This window comes from Silene latifolia, chromosome Y (genome assembly GCF_048544455.1).
Source record: "Silene latifolia isolate original U9 population chromosome Y, ASM4854445v1, whole genome shotgun sequence".
Classification (NCBI taxonomy): Eukaryota; Viridiplantae; Streptophyta; class Magnoliopsida; order Caryophyllales; family Caryophyllaceae; genus Silene; species Silene latifolia.
In genome coordinates this window covers 111,256,703-111,271,655 of record NC_133538.1, presented here as the reverse complement: position 1 = coordinate 111,271,655, position 14,953 = coordinate 111,256,703, and the positions used below count along the sequence as shown (strand labels likewise).

General features: G+C 41.3%; 1 non-coding gene across 1 annotated transcript; it reads right to left on the bottom strand.

The window, feature by feature from the left end:
• Window positions 1–12,703: 12,703 nt before the first annotated feature.
• On the bottom strand, window positions 12,704–12,810 carry LOC141636902 (small nucleolar RNA R71). Its single transcript, XR_012541469.1, has one exon. It is a non-coding gene; the product is annotated as a small nucleolar RNA R71 (small nucleolar RNA).
• Between the last annotated feature and the right edge of the window lie 2,143 nt (window positions 12,811–14,953).

The following is a 14,953-nucleotide window of genomic DNA, read 5'->3' as shown; positions in this document are numbered from 1 at the left end:
GTTGTTTGAAATCTCAAGGCCACGCTCGGAAGGCATCTATGATAGATAATTCCGGTCAGACAGTTAATCTCCAGATCGAGGAAACCACTCAAGATATGATCAAATGTAAGTATGACCTGCAAGACACCTTACATTGAGTGGGAGATTGTAATAGGACAAGAGAATTGGTGACGCACACTTGTCGAGGACAAGTGGGAGATTGTTGGGAAATGTGTCCTCAACAATAGTGCGATCACATGATTTAAATATCATTATTAAATCTCATATAAAGAATACGTAAGGGATGATTCAATTATATAGTCAACTGATCAATATTAATCGGTAACGATTGGTGATGTGACCATAATTAGCGCATTTTTAGCCCTCGAATTAGCCTTGTTCCCATGCTTTTTAGTGCATATTTGGGTCATTTATTATCTTTAGTTCTTTGTTTTGCATATTCTTTGAGATTTTGATCCCTTGGTAGGAAAGGAGTAAGAATCTTGCATTTTCATGGCAAAACGAGACTAAATTGATCGAATTCAATGACCAAGCATCAAGGAGAGACAAGATTAGAAGGCCTTTGTATATATGATAGTAGATGAGCAATGTTGAGAAAGGATCCTTGAGTCCCCAAGGAAATCCCCAAGGAATTTATGAAGAAAAGGGAGGAAAAGAAGAAGAAGTCTTGCTGAGACACAATCTGTGCGGATTGTCTACAATCCGGCCGTCCTCCACCTGCACAATCCGTGCGGTTTTCCACCAAGACGCTCGGATTCCATCACCACAATCCGCCCGGATTCTCTTGAATCCGCTCGGATTCCATCGCCAGAATCCCCCCGTCCCGACCCTGATCCGCTCGGATTCCTCTACAACGCATTTTTGTCTTCTCCAAGCTACAAAGAAAGAAGCCCTTCCTTCGGAAAATACCGGCTCCTCCCTGCTCAATCTAAAAAGTGTAATTACTAGTTTAGCCCTTAGTTAACCGTAATGCATCCCCCTAATTTCCACTATAAATACCCCATTAGTCTAATTAGAAGAGCATGTTCTTCTTATCAATAATTAGAGTAGTTAATATCAATCAAATATCTCTTTAGTTTTGTAATCAACAATTAATCAAGTTCTAATACAAGTTTTATTTCCTTAATCTCTCTTTTGTTCATCCTTTATTTTGGGTAATTGAAGATTATTTGGGTTATTATTGGGAGATTGACAACCTCTCAATCAAGCATTCAAGTACTTCTTTTATCTTTGCTTTATTATTGGAATCATTAGTAGGTATAATTATCTTAATCCCTTTTTAATTATTGTTAATTACTTTCATTTATTCATCATGTTTCACTTTGTTGGTGTTTTAGCAGGATTTTCCCTGAATGGGTCCGGCTTGTTTGAAGAATAAGATGGGTATCTAGCTCTATATGTTTGGAGTATTTATAAATGAATTACAAAGAAAGACTATGTAAAAAGAATATTGCTTATGCTATTTGAATAAACTGAATATAAGTTTGGTAATTGGATGATCGTAATATAATAAGTAGTGAAGTAATCTTATATTGATGAATCGTGAATCAATTTACAAATGCTAGATCAGAATATTTATAGTCATAATTATGAACGTTGTATTGATCTCCAACGTTCTTCTCTTTTTTCGGGGTTGTTCCGGATTAATAGGCGCATTCCCTATTAATTCGGTTGATTGGTTCTTCTCCAACTGATTCTTAGCCTTTTCCCCTTTTGCACGTCTAAGTTCATGGGTGATGTAGTCCCATAATTAGTCTTGGTCTTCCTTGAGAATAGGACACGGTTATTTGACTCATACAATCGTATTTCTTGTTTATCTTCTTAATCCACTGCTTTAATAATCGCTAAGCTATTCTATCGACCATCGAGGCTTCTCTTCCAGGATTTAGTAGCCTCGCTTGCCATAATATTCTTCAACACTAAATAATAGTTAGATTTGTCCGGTCTTTGTTTTCTTCAATCGGCCTTGTAAGGTCAGGCCAGGTTATGGTCAGGCCAGGTTAATCTGGACCTAACAATTGCCCCTTGACATTTTACCCGTGCGAGGATCGAGGCCAGGGGTGAGATGTCAATTTTACCGGGTTGAATAATAAAGAGACTTACACTTAATCAATGACTCTTAGACTCCTAGTTACCGTTGAACACTATAACGGCTAGGTGATGTCATCCGAGAGTTTTGCAATCCCTAGGGTTTTCATACCGTTATAGATTTTCTATAAATACGGTATTTAGGGCGAGGTTATTTTTCACCAAATTTCCTCCACTTTCTTTGCTAAGTATTCTTTGAAATTCTCCTCTATTTCCCAGGAACCTTGTTCTCGCTAATTTATACTTTCTCAATAATTTCAATTTCATCACAATAAATCAAACATTCAGAGATACGGGAGCAAGAAACGTCCCCGCATCCCCAGAGCCGCTGTTGAGCCCGAACCCACGACATCCAAGAGGAAGAGGTAAGGGAAATTGACCCTTCGCTCGTCTTTGTGGCTTTCAAGTATCGGATTCTCGTTTTTACCGCTCTTCAATCTCGGATTCTTCTTTCCCGAGGAGAATTTACTAAAAACAAACTATGACAAGATTCTAAGGGAGAAGAAAATAATTCCTGAATCTACCGAGGTATGGATCCCTGAGTCTTGTCCGGTCAGGGCTAATCGGGTATCACCCGGCTGGTTCGTATTTTTGAATGGGCGTTCAAAGCAGCAGCCGTAAGTTACCTTTTACTCCCTTGATGATTGATATCATTCGTGCTATGGAGGTGTCACCTTTTCAGATTATGCCAATGGTTTGGAAACTTGTCCATTCTATTGAAAATTTATGTGCTAAACATAATCTTGTAATTACTATTAATGATATCAAAGCAGTTTATCATATGAAAAATCCTGTTGATGGTCGTTTTAATTTGAGAATAAAATCGAAAATGTCTCCATTAATTACTAACCTGGACTCTGGAGATGATAAGAATTGGGCAAAGACTTTCCTGTTTGTCCGGACTGAGACTTTGGGATCTGGCTTTGATTATCGAGATATCCTCCCTTGAGAGTGGTAGGTTCCTTGTACTTTTTATTTTGCGATATATATTATATGAAATTAATGGATTCGATTATTACCCGTGTAACTTTGACGGTTTTTGCAGCTCCCGATTGGAGTTGTGATCCTCTTGATGAGGAGGTCGTTTCCGGGATAGAAGCTTTCCTTGCTATTCCCGAGGAGGAGAGGACTTGGCCAACTAGTTTGGGGGGGAGTTGTTGCCCCGGTATATGAAGACCAAGCCGGTGGGGTCGTAGTACCCAAAGGCAAGCCTAGTTCTCGCTCTTTCGTACGTCTTCTCGTATGCTTTTATGTTGGCCGTTATCTTCCGTCGTTCTTTGCTTGATATTCACGTATATTTTTATATATTCAGTATTTAGGTCTTCTCGCTAGGTGGCCAGCTTTTTTCGCAAAGGATTTGAAGGCTGGGGTGGCTAGGATTGCTGAACAGTCCAAGAGCCAGGAGGCTAGTGGGAGCGACAAAACGCTTGATATCCTGGTTTCTGAGATTCAGCCTCTTCAAGATCCTCCCAGGGTAATTTCACCGGAGATTGTCCAGGCTCAGAAAAGAAAGAGGGAAGATGTTATCCTGGAAGAGGAGGAAGGAGAGAAACAGCCTATCCCGGCTCAGCCACTCAGGAGTATAAGGCAAGTGCCTGCTAGGATTGATGACATGGATGATGCCCGGGCACGGATAGATGAGTTTTCTGCAAAGATGAGCGACCAGCTATTGTCTGCTAGTACCCTTGAGTCGTCTACCAGGGTGGTTTCTATTCTGACTTCTCTTGTAACAAGGGCTGCTGAACTTGCTTCCTAGGCTAGGGAGGTTAGTTGTAAAGGGATATTTTTAATTGGTTATGTGCTTTTTGTTTTACCTTGTATTTGGCTAATTGATTTTGTATGTATGTAGGGGTTGGATGCGGGCAAGCTACGCTTGTCGGCTTAGGGATGCCCAGGCCAAGGTTACTAATTTGGAGGAAAAACTGGATAGGCTAAACCGTGACTCGCACACATCCGGGGTAATGAAGTGGTACTTCAATCTCGTTGGGGACAATGCTAAGGAGGCGGTCGTGGTTTGCTGTAGTTTGTGAGGTAGCCGCAAAGAATCCGAGAAGGTTGTCGGGCAAGAGTTGGAGGCCGAGAAGGTGCAATGCAGATCAATTAAGAAAAAACGAGGAGCTTGTCTGCTGAAAAGGAGTTGGTGGAGGCGCGGTTGGTCGATCGTCAAAGACTTCTTCGGGAAAGGCCGGGTTGATGCTATGAGGGATCCAGAATCGAGGGCTAATTGGAATCCGGACCGGGATGAGATGGCTTTGGACGCTCGTATCCGATTTGGCCAATATGGGTCAAGAAGAAGAAGTGGATTCTCCTCCTTCCAAGGCAAAGTCGATGATCGGAAATGGCGGATGGTTGTGAGTCGGTCACTTGGCTCAAAAATAGCTTAGTTTTGTTTTTCTTTTAGGTTTTGGTCTATCCAGGGGGAATGTCCCTGGAATGAATATTTAGAAACATTTTTTGACCCATCCAGGGGGGATGTTCCTGGAATGGATGTTTTTTAGGTGTGTGGTAAGGCCATTTATTTTGGATGAATAAATATTTGGTCAAATTTTCTTCTTGTGTTTTCAAAAGGTGATGTTGAGTGTCTATGGATCGCCGCTTATTATTCAACTGGGTGGCGATTTTGTCCGGATCGCGATTTAATGTGTTATGGGTGGGATCGTTGCACATCTCTGGAGGGCTTATGTCCCTTGCCTGTCCTGGGAGGGCTTATGACCCATTTATGTTATACAATCCAGGAATAGATTTTCCAGGTTGTATGATAAGTTGAGCTCAGTATTATAAGGCTGTTTTGCAATCGAATTTTGGATATCAGTTGGATATTAGTTGAATGTTGGTGGGGGTAGCCCCCAATCTTTAAGATTTGTTTTAAATAGAATGCAGTATGTAAAAACAAGTATTGAAGATTCTACTTGGTAAAAATATGGGAACATAGATCAAGACTTGGGCACGTAATTTTGAAGAAATCATATATTGCATTTATTCACGTAATGGCAAGTATCATACATGTAATTTCATATCAAGTTGGGCAGGAAATGTGAATACGAAAATTATACCTGAACCGGGAAATATATTTTATATGTGGAATAATTTTAGGTGTGCAATGTTCCAAGCTCTTGGGATCATTTCGCCTTCCAGGGTTTGTAATCTGTAGGCTCCCTGGCCGACTATTGAGTCAATTAGGTAGGGACCTTCCCAGGTTGGGGCCAATTTGCCAGCATTCTTTTCTTTTGTGTTTTGGAAGACTTTCCTGAGGACAAGGTCTCCTACCCTGAATACCCTGGCTTTGACAGTCTTGTTATAGCTTTTCGCAACTCTTTCTCGGTATGTCGCTAATCGATGTTGGTCGCATCTCTTAGCTCTTCGTTAGGTCCAGTGTCCTCCATTAGAGGTATATTGCTTGTTATTGTATTCAGCCGCATCTGGTGATGGAACGTCCACCTCATTTGGGACTATCGCTTCACATCCATAGACCAAGGAGTAGGGGGTTTGGCCTGTGGATGTTTTTGGTGTGGTTCTGTCACCCAAAGGACAGGGGGAGTTCTTCACCCCATCTGCCTTTCCTTTTTCCAGCTTTTTCTTTATGCGGTGATTACCACCTTATTACTGGATTCTCGCTTGACCGTTGGCTTTTGGATATCTGGTGTGGATGTCACCAGATTGATGTTCCATTGAGCATGTATAAGGCTGCTGTTCTTTTTCCCACAAATGCGTGCCGTTATCACATACTATTTCAGAGGGGATGCCATATCTACATATGATGTTGTGTTTAATGAATGCTATGACATCCTTCTCCTTGACTTGCCTGTATGATTCAGCTTCTATCCATTTGGAGAAGTAATCAGTCATTGCTAACATGAAAACCTTTTGTCCGGGCGCTTGAGGTAGTTTTCCTACTATATCCATGCCCCACTTCATAAATGGCCATGGTGCGGATATGGAATGTAGTTCCTCAGATGGCTGATGGATATATGGTCCGTGAATCTGACAAGCTTTGCATTTAGAGCTAAAATCCAGGCAATCGGCTCTCAAGGTAGGCCAATAATAACTCGTTTCGAGTACTTTGCTTCCCAGGTTTCTTCCACCTTTGTGATTTCCACAGTATCCTTCATGGATTTCTGATAATATCTGCTCAGCTTCCTGTGGTTCCAGGCATCTAAGGTAGGGCCCGGCCTGCGATTTCTTAAAAAGCACGTTGTCAATAATAGTATATGAAGCAGCTTTTATTTTTAGTGCTCTGGCATCTTGCTTATTTAAGGGAAGGATTCCTTGTTGTAGCCAGTCATAGTAGGGTTTTGTCCAAGAATTAGCAATGTAGATTGGGAAACTCTCATCTTGTTTATTTATTGCAGGTTCTAATAAATGCACGATGGGTATTTTGTCGAAGTCAAGGGGACTAAAGTTGGATCCTAGGCCGGCTAGAGCATCGGCCTGGGTATTCAAATCCCTGGGAATTTGGTCAATATTAAAATTTCGAAATTTACTTTTTAAAATTTGGACAACGTCCAGATAAAGCATCATCTTGGGGTCTTTTGCAGTATATATCCCATTTACTTGGTTGGAGATAAGAAGGGAATCAGTACGTACCTTTAGGTTTTGCACACCAAGGTCAATACATACCTTTAATCCGGCTATCAGGGCTTCATATTTTGCCTCATTGTTGGTAGCCTCAAATGCACAAACTTATAGCCCGTACTATCTTATCCCCCCGTGGCGATTTTAGTATTAACCCTAGTCCCGTGCCCTCATGTTGGTCGCACCATCGACGAATAGGGTCCATTCTAGGTCCTGTTTGGTCGCTGGTCGTTTATTAACTTCTTTTATTAGGTCGGGTTCTAGGGTCGGACTAAAATCAGCCACAAAATCAGCTAATGCTTGTGACTTAATTCTTTGTCCTTGGTTCAAATGTTATATTGTATGTGCTTATTTGGGTGACCATTTGCACATTCGTCCGGGACAGTTCTGGTTTCGAGTACGATTTGATAGGGAGATTGGTTCGACTATTATTGGGTGACTTTCAAAATATGGTCTCAATTTTGTGCAACTCATAATTAAAGCTAAAACATATTTTTCAAGTAAGCCATACCCGATCTCTCGCATCCGTAGACTTTTACTTACATAGTAGACAGGTCCGTTGTCCGTCCGCTTCTTTGACCAGGACGCACCGACAAAGTTTAGTTTGTGGATCGATGGTATACTTGTCGGGGTTCATCTTTGATTGGTTTTGCCAGCAAGGGGGAGAGGATAGATATATTTTCAAGTCTTCAAAGGCGACTGATGATCGGGGTCCATTGGAAGTCCTTGTTCTTCCTTAGCAGGTTATAAAACGATTTGCATCTTTCTGATGATCTTGAAATGAATCTGTTCAGTAATGCTATTCTTCCAGTCGGCTTTTGTATGTCTTTGACTGTCTTTGGTGGTTCTAGCTCCAGGATAGCTTTGATCTGTTCAGGGCTGGCTTCTATTCCTCTTTTTGTCACCATGTAGCCCAGAATTTGCCTCGCCGAGACTCGAAGTGGCATTTTTGTGGGTTGAGCTTCATATTGAATTTTTCCAGTATTTGAAAGGCTACTTCAAGGTCTTTGACGTGGTCTTCTGCTTTTTTGATTTGACTACCATGTCATCTATGTAGACTTCCATGGTGTCTCCTATCTGATCTTTGAACATCATGTTGACTAGCCTTTGGTAGGTTGCACCTGCATTTTTAATCCAAAGGGCATAGCAAGATAACAATATATACCTCTTTCAAAGTGATGAAAGCGTGCTTTCCTGGTCTTTGGGTGCATTTTTATCTCGATTGAATCCACCTGGAGGCATCCATGAATGTCAACATTACGTGGCCGCAGTGGCATCTACCATTGCATCGATGTGTGGTAGGGGAAATGGATCTTTTGGGCAGGCTTTGTTTAAGTCGGTGTAATCTACGCAGACTCTCCATTTGCCATTTTTCTTTTGGACGACTACCACGTTTGCAAGCCAGTCGGGGTACATTACTTCCCTGATCATTCCCATGTCCAAGAGCTTGTCAACTTCTTGGTTGATGATTTCGTGCCTCTCTGCAGCAAATTTTCTTCTCTTTCTTTGTACGAGGCTTAAAGGATTTGTCAATGTTCAACTTATGAGTAATAACATCAGCATCTATACCAGTCATATCAAAATGTGACCAAGCAAAACAAGACATTTTAGTTTTGAAAAGCCGACTTGATTTGGTCCGATTGAGTCGGGTGCATCCGACCCTACAAGTACTTTCTGTGTGGGAATTCTGGGTCTAATGTGACTTCTCCTGTTTCCATCTGTGTTTGTGCTATATATTCTTCCCTGACAGGTGACTTTAATTGCTATGCAAGGGACTTACCTGACTTTGAGGGTTTCAAAGCCTGAGTGTAACATTCCTGAGCCGTCCTTTGTTATCCCTCGATGGTGGTTATCCCCCATTTCGTTGGGATTTTCACGCATTGATGGTATGTTGATGGGATTGCTTTGACATTGTGGATCCATGGTCCGCCAGATTACATTATACGAGGATAGGCAATCCATTACTCCAAATCTCTCATATGAAGCCACGCCTTCCACATAGGTAGGCAAGCTGATTTCTCCCAAGGTGTTCTTTGTTTCTCCACTGAATCCAACCAGGACGCTGGATTTCTTGATGATCTTCCCTTCGTCTATTTTCATAGCTTTAAGGACGTCAAGCATCACCAGGTTGATTGAGCTGCCTCCGTCTATCAGGATTCTTGACACCTTTGCTGTGCCGATTTGCATGGTGATTACCAGGCTGTCATGGTGTAGATCTGATATTCCTTGCAGATCCGAGTCATCAAAGGTAATAGCAGGCAATGACTTGGGCCTGGGAGGAGGTTGGAGTCTGGACTCCCTAGATATTCTTTGGCGGCCGATGGGTCACCCACAGATTTCTGATCCTCCATTTATGAATTTGACTTCATAGATGGGAGGAGGAGGAGGAGGGTCTTTGCTGCTTCCTGGGTCTCTCTTGTTTTGTCCTTCATCTTTGTTCTTTGGCTGCTGGATTATGTCTTTCAAGTAGCCTTTCTTTAGAAGATATGCCACCTGTTTCCTGAGCTGGATGCATTCTTCTGCGGTGTGTTCGATGTCCTGATGGAAGTCACACCATCTTGTTGGATCTTTCCTGGGGTTGTCGGATTTCTTTGGCCATCTGACTGTATCTCCCAGGTTTTCCAGGCGTTTGATTAATCCTGCAGTATTAATAGAGAAGTTATATTCAGGAATAGTTGGAAGGCTAGAAAGGTTACCTTTATGTTCTTGTGCCATATTGACTTCAGATCGTTCAGGCCTGGAATAGGGTGCCGATCCGGGATTGCCTCCTTTCTGGTAGGAGCTTTTCTGTTAGTATGTCCATAGCCTTGCTTTCCTCCGGATGAGTTCGTCCACGAAGTTGAGGTCTTCTTCTAATCGACATGCTCTAAGGCGATGGATTGAACAGTGGCAAAGGTTGGACATGCTTTCTTGGTCAGATCTGCATAAATGTCATCACAAGGACTCCTTGCTCGAATGCTTCTACATGTTGTTTCTTCATCGCATCTGGGAATGGCCACCTTTTCTTTGACAAACCGCCAGGAATTCTTTGAGAGATTCTTCAGGAAGTTGCTTTATCCTGAACAGTTCATCGGGTCTCTTGGCCATATCTCGCTACTTGCGAATTGTTGATTGAAGGCATTAATCAATTTCGCAAAATTCTTGATACCTCCATTTGGGAGATTGATGAACCATTGTAATCTTTGCTCCGGTCGGGTTGTACCAAAGCCTTTGCACATGCGAGACTTGCCCGAGTTCACTGGGTATTGAGGCAACCAACATTTTTTGTTTGAATATGGCAACATGATTTTGTGAATCAGAGGTTCCATCATAAGTTCTCATGGACTAACAAGAATTTCTTGGGGAGAACAATCTTTGCAATTTCATCCGCAAAGGGTGAATCAAAGCAGTCGTCAACTTCTACTTGACAAACAGTGGTCTGGCACTCCGGGTATATTTTCTATTTTGTTGTGGAGTTTTTGGATTTCCTGAAGCATAGCCATCATTATTGCTGCTTCAATTTTGTTTGTCTCATCATTGGGAATGGTTGGGGTACGGATGATGTATCCTTCTCCGGGGTTCCAAAATTGGAGAAGTCTATGTTTTTGATAATGGATGAGAATGGGGTTCCTGGTTCGAATCTGGTCTTGGAGCCCGAAGCCTGATTTTCCAATTTCTTCTTCAGGCTAGACTCAGATTCCTTCAGCCTATTGATTTCTGCTTCAGCCTGAGCTGCCCTCTCTTGGATTGTTTCCAATTCTTTGATCTTGGTCAAGGCAGCCGCTAATTGTTGTTCTGCGGTGAGTTCCACCATTTTTGTGTGTGAATATTAAATGAAAGATGATAAGGAGAATTTTATTGGTTGAAGAACTAGATGCCCCACGGTGGGCGCCAATTGTTTTAGCAGGATTTTCCCTGAATGGGTCCGGCTTGTTTGAAGAATAAGATGGGTATCTAGCTCTATATGTTTGGAGTATTTATAAATGAATTACAAAGAAAGACTATGTAAAAAGAATATTGCTTATGCTATTTGAATAAACTGAATATAAGTTTGGTAATTGGATGATCGTAAAATAATAAGTAGTGAAGTAATCTTATATTGATGAATCGTGAATCAATTTACAAATGCTAGATCAGAATATTTATAGTCATAATTATGAACGTTGTATTGATCTCCAACGTTCTTCTCTTTTGTCGGGGTTGTTGCCGGATTAATAGGGCGCATTCCCTATTAATTCGGTTGACTGGTTCTTCTCCAACTGATTCTTAGCCTTTTCCCCTTTTGCACGTCTAAGTTCATGGGTGATGTAGTCCCATAATTAGTCTTGGTCTTCCTTGAGAATAGGACACGGTTATTTGACTCATACAACTGTATTTCTTGTTTATCTTCTTAATCCAGCTTGCTTTAATAATCTGCCAAGCTATTCTATACTGGCCATCAGGCTTCTCTTCCAGGATTTAGTAGCCTGCTTGCCATAATATTCTTCAACAGCTAAATAATAGTTAGATTTGTCCGATCTTTGTTTTCTTCAATCAGGCTTGTAAGGTCAGGCCAGGTTATGGTCAGGCCAGGTTAATCTGGGCCTAACAGTTGGTATGATTGACAACCTTGCTAGCATGATCAACATGATAATGAGTGAGTAGTCTCTTAGCTAGGGTTAATGGGTGATTAGGGGAAACCAACATGGGGAATGATTCATGCTTAAATTAATATGCTTTCATGTTTTATTTGCTTGCTTGTTTTGATCTCAACTCATGCACATGTTATATTTGATGAAATGCTAAGCCTATGAATCCTTGCATTTACCACCATCTCCTATCTTTTCAATGAGACTTGTAAGACATAACCCAACACGAGTCTCATTAGACCATGCATGTTGTTGAGTAGGGAAGATTAAGTCGACTTGTAGGTGTTGTACAATCTAATCGATTCGGCTCCGGGACCCAAACTTTCCTAGGATTGTAAGATATAACCCAACTCAATCCATCACAACAATAATTGCTTGCTTATAATTTGAGAACATGTTTGTATGATCAACTCCCATGATTCCCCTATGATCCCATGACACCCTAGTGCTTTTTAATCAATTGTTTACACCCCTTTTAATTCATCTTGCTTGTTTATTTTCATTGCTATTTTAGTTAGTGACCTTCTACATCAACCCAAATTGTGACACCCCTAAGACACCACTAGTTTCGATAGAAATCTCTTGTCAATACCCGTCCCTTGGTATCCGACCTTTACTTGCCTCTTTACTAATTGTAGAGTTGTTTGTGAAGCTATAAATTGTGTTTTGATTCGGACGTGACCCAACGACCACACCTTTAATTGTGAACACGAAACAGACCGATCAAAAATGGCGCCGTTGCCGGGGACGGTGTTTACTTGATTTAGATTTCCTTTTATTGTTATTAGTTGTGTCTTTCTTCGCCTTGAGGAAGTAAAACTCCTCAAGGTTTGTTCTAATTGCTTTCGAGTTGTTTGATATTTTGCATGTCTAGAAGGTCACAAGGTGATTTGTTACCTTTTGACCGTGAAATTAAAAGAACCTTGACGAACAATAGGAGATTTGCTAGGAGGAATTTGAGAGGTATTAGTGAAGTTGTTCAACCAACTATTGAGTTCATCAACCCTTTCGCAATAGAAGGAGAGGAGAACCCATTACACAATACCCCACAAAATCAACCTACAATGCCTAAATTCTCGTCACATTCCGTACCCACCGAGGAGAACCTACCCAATGGTACTCCTACACCACAACATCTAACCGGAAATTTTATTGCCAAATCCGCCTTTATCCAATTAGTCGAAAGGAGCCAATTTGGGGGGATGCCTAGTGAAGACCCTCATTCTCATATGGAAACCTTTTGCGACTATTGTGATGCAATCTCTCAAACCGGTGTGACTCAAGACCAAATTATATGGGTCTTATTTCCTTTTTCTCTAATCGGCACCGCGAAACAATGGTTGAAGGGCCTTGACAAGGCCACTCTCGGAATAGATTCTTGGAAGAAGTTGGCTCTAGCTTTCTACAAAAAATTCTACCCACCGGAAAAGACTAACATGCTAAGAGCTCAAATTACGGGTTTTAAGCAAAGGGATGAAGAATCTTTGTATGAAGCTTGGGAGCGGTTCAAGGGAATTTGTCGCTCATGTCCTCACCATGGACTTAGCGAATGGTTCTTGGTACAACAATTTTGGAACGGTTTATATGAGGATTCAAGGAACATTCTCAACATGGGATCAAATGGAATGTTCACCGAAGTTGATGACAATCAAACATGGAACAAGATTAAGGAAATGGCGGTCCATAACTCACAATATAATAGACCTCGCAAGGCTACTAGAGGAGGAAAGCATGAAGTGGACTCCGTTACTCAATTGGGTGCTTAACTTAGTGCTCATATTGACACGATCAATTTGAAGTTTGAACAAGCTATGGCTAGACTTGAAGAAGTCTCAAAATCACCAAAGCATCATGTTAATGCCATGACGGCATCTTCATCAATCTCGAGTGGGATATGTGAGAATTGTGGAACTTTGGGACATGACCAAAGTGAATGTAGGGGAACAAATGAACAAGTGAATGCTTTCCAAGCATACAAGAGTGGTACCCCTTATTCCAACTATTACAATGAAAACACCAAATTCCATCCAAATCTCTCATACAAAAGCCAAAATGTTCAAAACCCTCAAACAACATACACTCCACCACCCATAAGAAACCAAAATCAAAGACCCTTTTACAATCAAAACCAAGGTTACCAAAATCAAAATCCATACAATCACCAAAATGACCAAGGTTTTGATGTCCAAAAAGCGGTCCTCCAAATGCAAAAGAATCAACAAGAATTTTTCACTCAAATGCAAAAAGATAGCCAAGCAAAGGAAACCACCATCAACAACATTCTAGCTCACACCAAGATGTTGGAAACACAATTGACTCAACTAGCATCTTCAAGCTCAGAAAGACAAAAGGGGCAATTACCACCTCAAAGTAATCCCCCAAGACATGAAACGGTTAGTGCCATTCACTTGAGAAGTGGTACAAGGTATGAAGCACCGAAGAAGCAAGTTGAGGATGAAGTTGTGGAAGCTAGTCATAAGGAAGAAATTGTGCAAAACTCCAAAGATGGAGAATCATCAAAAGAAGAAAGTTCAAAGAAAAATGAAGACAAGGTCAAGGAGAAGGAGCCCATTGTGATTAGACTCCCTTTTCCAAGTCGTCAAGCCAAGCCCAAATTTGATGATCAACTTGGAAAGTTCATGGAAATTGTGAAGAATTTGGAAGTCTCAATTCCTTTCACGGAATTAATAAATCACGTGCCGGCCTATGCGAAATACATGAAAGATATTCTCACAAAGAAGAAGTCGATCCGGAAACTTGAGACTATCGCCTTCACTAAGGTGAGTAGTGCAATACTTCAAGGAAGTTCACCTCCAAAACTAAAGGATCCGGGAAGCTTCTCAATACCGTGTACCATTGGCGACACAACGATCAACAAAGCCTTATGTGATCTAGGGGCTAGTGTGAGTGTCATGCCGTACTCGGTGAGTAAAAGGTTGGGGATGGGAGAGCTTAAATGCACCAACATCACACTCCAAATGGCCGATAGATCGACGAAGACACCATTAGGGATATGGGAAGATGTCCCCGTACGAATTGGGAAGTTTTTCATCCCGGTGGACTTTCTCATTGTTGATATGGAGGAAGATTCCAACATTCCAATCATTAATGAACAAGCTTTTGATTACTTTTTCAAGGTGTTGAGCAACATCAACAACACCTTGAACATGCCCCCTTGACATCTCATCAAGAATGAGAGTTTGGTGGAGTCCTCCCTAAACCACCATTTGTAAATATTTGTAACTCCCTAACTCACATTTCAATTCTTGTATTGCATTTTTGTCATCTTTGGATTTTTATTTACTTTGATCAAGATAATTGTCATGTTTGAAAGAAGTGAGGGAGGGACTAATAATTTCAATTGATGTGTAGTGCTTTCGCTTAGTGTGGCGATGGCAATTGCCTAGGCTATCCATGCCTTAGTAGTGCCCCCACAATGAAGAACACAAGATATGAAGAAGAATAGAAGAATGATAAGGGATATGCATTGTGCACGGATGGAACTGAATCCGGGTACAAAAGGCTCGAATCCGAGCGGATTCAAGAGAATCCGCCCGTCTTCATGCAATCCGAGCGTACTGGGTTGAAGACGCACGTTGTAATACTCCGTATTTATGAGTCTTTGGGTACTCTATCGAGTAGGCCTTACTCTGTCGAGTAAGGGTAAGTTGCGTTTTAGAATAGTT